This window comes from Lycium ferocissimum, chromosome 12, assembly GCF_029784015.1.
Source record: "Lycium ferocissimum isolate CSIRO_LF1 chromosome 12, AGI_CSIRO_Lferr_CH_V1, whole genome shotgun sequence".
NCBI classification, from domain to species: Eukaryota; Viridiplantae; Streptophyta; class Magnoliopsida; order Solanales; family Solanaceae; genus Lycium; species Lycium ferocissimum.
Window position 1 is genome coordinate 4,458,053 of NC_081353.1, and position 4,942 is coordinate 4,462,994.

Here is a 4,942-nt window from a genome sequence, read left to right on the forward strand (position 1 = left end):
TCCTATTCTCCTTATGACCTGAATAAGAAATCTCCAAGAAACTCTGTCATATGCCTTTGCCATGTCTAACTTGATGATCACATTAGCTGGTTTCCCCCTCTTTCTAATATCAGCCATCAACTCTTGAGTAAGTAACACATTCTCAATGATGTTTCTCCCTTTTAAGAATCCAGATTGATTAGCAGAGATTAAGGTAGGTAAGACTGATTCTAGTTTATCATGGATCACTCTAGAAATCACCTTGTTGATGAAATTACTGAGACTGATTGGTCTTAAATCAGAAAAAGTGGTGATGAAAGATTTCTTTGGTAGTAAAACCAAGTTTGTATGAGTGACATATTTAGGAAGAGTCTGACCCTCATAGAAAGCTTTCACTACATTATACACATCTGCTCCTACAATATTCCAACACTTCTAATAAAAGATGCCTGAAAAACCATCAGGTCCACAAGCACTATCACCTGATAATGCAAAAATAATTTTTTTTCACTTTTTCCAAGGTTGGCATAGCACTTAGAAAAGAATTCTGCTCCTGAGTTACTTTAGGAGAAATCATATCTAATAATCTACAATCTTGAGAAGTCTCTTCTTCAGTGAATTGACTTTGGTAAAAGTCAATAGCTGCTTCTGCAAATTGATCATCATCTTCTTTCCATTCGCCTTCTGCATTTTGAATTCTTGACAGATGCAATCTTTTTCTTCTCGCCTTCACCAAACTTTGAAAGTATCTGGTGTTTCTATCACCTTCTGATTGCCACTGAATGCCAGCTTTTTGTCTCTAAAACTCCTCCTCAAAATGCAAATATTTCTTGAAGTCAGCCTGAGCCTTTTGAAGTACTATTCTGTTCCCTTCTGAAGAGAATTCCTCAAACAGTTGCTCCTTTATCTTAGCAATATCTTCCCTTATTGTTAACTGTTTGAGTAAATCTCCAAATGTTTCCTTGCTCCAATTAGATAAAGCTGATTTAACCTTCTTCATTTTCAACTTAAAAGTGACAAAAGGATCACCCAAGTAATCTGTTTTCCAGAAATCTTCCACTACTTGCATAAATGAGTCTTGCTCCAACCAGAACTTTAAAAATCTGAAATGCTTATGAAATGGTTGAACCTGTTCACCAGCCAATTACAATAGAGGTGCATGATTTGATCCAGTTCTAGACAAATGCTCCATGCTCAAAGTTCTAAACCAATCCTACAGTTGTTGATTGACTAGAATTCTATCTAGTCTCTCGAAGATGCAATCTTGATAAATTCCACTTCATTCAATTCACAGGAAATCATGCAAAAATCAAAGTCTTCATATTCATTTGGATATACTGGTAAACCTCCAATTTTCTCCTCCTCATTCATAATGACATTAAAGTCTCCACCAATCAACCATGGAAAGGTCATATTACTGGACAAACTACAAATGTTATCCCAAAGAAGAAGTCTTTTAGCAGCATCACATTTTGCATACACCAAGGTTGTGATAATAACTTTACCACTATCCTGCAATAAAAGCTTAATGGTCACCTGTTGATCTATGTCTATCAAAATTTCCACATCCACTCTATCTTATACAAAGTACCAAATCTTGCCATTACAGTTATAACCAGCAAAATTCATTTCCAATCTCCTTCTGTATCTCTGAATATTTCTAGAATTTTGGAAAGGTTCTATTAGAGCAATTATAACAAACTTATGATGTCTGTTCAACATTTGAACTCTATGAAAAGCCTTTTGTGTGTTAACAGATCTGATATTCCAAATAAGCATCTTCATCATCAACAATTTGATTTAGCTGCAACATTCTGCTTTGGTAATATACTTGAAGGTGGAATTTCCTCTAAGTTTTTTTATGCTGCTGTACTCCTTTTTGACATGGTTTTGATAGTTTGAGCCTCTCCACCATTCTTAGCTTTCCTACCTTTCCCTGTATTCCTGCTCTTATCCATTGGAGATATATCAGCCTGTTTTGAGACATTTACTACATGTTGCCCAATATCTGCCTCCTCCATTTTATTCACTTCTGAAACTGTGACAATTTTTTTGCTCAAAACATTTTGATTAGAGGGACAGTCCAACCTGTTTAGATCATGAGAAACCAGAAAATGCAATTCCTTGTGTGGTGAAGGTTTCTTTTGTATTAAACCGACATGAAGGTTTTCCTTCACTAACAAGAGATCCTGTGAAACATCAACTTCCTTGCCTAGAATCTCTCCTCTTTTACAAGGAGGATAACAACTAACTAGAAGTTGCGTATCCTCTACTGCTGTAGTATTCACTTGCAATAAGTTTTCAGACTCCAATTTTTCTCCTGAATTTCCAATAAGCACTACATTATCAATTACTTCATTCTCTATGCCTTGGGCATCTACTCCATCAACAAACACATCTTCCCGAAGGGCAATCTTATGAATGATATCTGTGCTATCCCCTTTAATATACTCATCTACATTTTTCTCTTTTGCTTCAGTATCAACTATCTGAGAGGTTATATCATTGTTGTCCCTCTGAATCTCCCTTGTATTATCTTTAACATCTTGATCATTACCACGTGATTCACTTATCTCATTTTTATCAACATCAGCATCTAACTTAGTAATCTCAGCAGAATTACTAGAATCCTCAGCTGATCCTAAAAATAAAGCATTATCCAAGCCAACTTCATCAAGCACTATATTTACCTTTGAAGGATCAATAATAGCAAGTTCAGCTGCCTGACAACATCGTTCCTCCCCAACATTTAGATCCACTTCTTTGTCTTGAGAAATCTTATCTGCAATATCCACACTGCTTATCCTCTCCACCCTTCCTTCCATAGTGCTACTTGTTGAAGGTTTAACATTACCAGTCTCATTTGAAGTTTGCCCTTCCATCATATTTTCTGATGGAACAACCAGATCAACAACTGCATCACAGTCTTTTCCTTCATCTGTATTGATCAAAGATTTCTCCTTGTCATCTAATTCCTTGTCTTCCCCATCCACATTGTTGATATTGCTTACATTGTTTAACACTACCTCTGAATCATGCAATGCATTCTCAATAGCTTTCACATTGTTGACCTTATCAGATCCAATCTTATCTTCCTCTTCCTTGAACAAATCTGCTTCCTTCTCTTTTAAAAAGCTGCCAATATTCTCTTCATTGTTGGACATGATCTCCATCTCCCTTGCTTCTTGCCCTGTATTGCACTTATGAACTGCATTGAAATTGCCCATCACCCATTCCTTTATAGTCTGTAGAGAATTTTCAGGAGCCTTGGAATTATCCTAACAAATCTCTCCTTCCTCCATCAAATTTGGTAGTACATCAAACTTGTTTTGGTTAGAAACACCTTCATCTGTCCTTTTGCTGAGAATCTCCATTGGATTAACCTTAATCTGCTTTTCAAAGACTTGAAACTCCTTTGTGTCTTTCCAATCCATTTTGCTTTTTAGCATCTTTTTTGACAGTTTCCCCTGGATAAGTGACCACAGTTCCACTAGATAGCACTTTTGGAACAAATTTCTGCACCATTCTCTCTCTATGTCTTCCGTTATTCCCATGTGCCATCTATGCATATGTTTGTTCAACCTGCTGCTTCTGTTCTTCCTGTTTCTCCATTGATCTCTCCATAGTTGAATCTAATTCAGGCTCCTTGTCCAATTCTGGATGCAAAATTCTGCATTCATTATTCGAATGCCCTTGTAACATGCACTCAGTGCAATACTTAGGCATGTAATCATATTGGATCTGCACTTTTACTTCTCTTACTGCTTTTGTAACTTCATCTTCAATCTCCATCATCACAAACTTTGGCATATCAGCCAATAAATCCACTTGAACTTTAACTCTCGCACAATTTGGCCTTGTTTTATTAACAGTAGCTAAATCCAACTGTAAAGGCTTTCCAACTGTAGATGCCAAAGTGAATAGAGATTCTTTGACAAAAAAAGTAGGCAACAGAATTGGAAAAGAGATCCAAGCCATGGCTATGGATGTTTCTTTGTCTATTTTAAAGTTAGAATCATAAATAAGAGGCCTCATCTGATAAGTATAACCATCCTTCAACTTCAACCAATACGCACTCTTAGAGAAAATAGTAATGAAATCCTCCATTAACGTACATCGAATCAAAACATGTCGATTTCTAAAAACACTTACCCTTCGCACCACATTGCATAGGAATAATGGTTCTCAATTCTTCTAACTCAGGCCAACCATATGAAAACTTGCCTACAATGGCATATTGCAAGTTTTCTATCAATTCCATTCGTGTAACTTCATTCGACATCCATTTCACATACGGGATACCATCAACATACGTTACTTGCTTCTGGGGAATAGGATCACATTGCATATTTGACGTTGAATCAGTAGCATGCAAAGAAAGTTTGAGCAAAAGTAGAAGTAGGGTTTGTGGGGAGAGAAGGTGAAGAAGAAGAAGCGGGTATTTTCGTTGGAGGTAAGCCTGGGAATTGAGTTTGGTATGATAAATCTGATGCCTAGCCAGCCGCCATGGACGGCTGACCATTGGCCAAAGCCTCCACGGTAGGCTACTCTAGGTTTAGGGTTTGCATGGGAGAGGAGAGAGAAGAGAGTCGTACCGTCTATGATGCAACTTGCCTAGTAAAAATTTGAAAACAATGAATATAATTCTTATTACGTAACAAACATACAAAGAAAAATAAAAGGAGAACAATGCTTCTAACTTCTTATTATCAACTAGGAAACTTGACCGCGCTTCGCGCACGATCATGAAAAAACCTATTAAATTACAAAGTGATCTTTACTAATACCTAAATTTTAAAATAACAACAAAGTAATTTTTGTAAAAACCAAAAGATATTAAAAATATCTCTAACCTTGAATAAATAAAAGGATCATAACACCTCATTAATGACATCAAAATTAGGATTAGATGGGAATCATAAGGGATTATAATATTTACATCCAAAGGTGAATGTTAAATTCA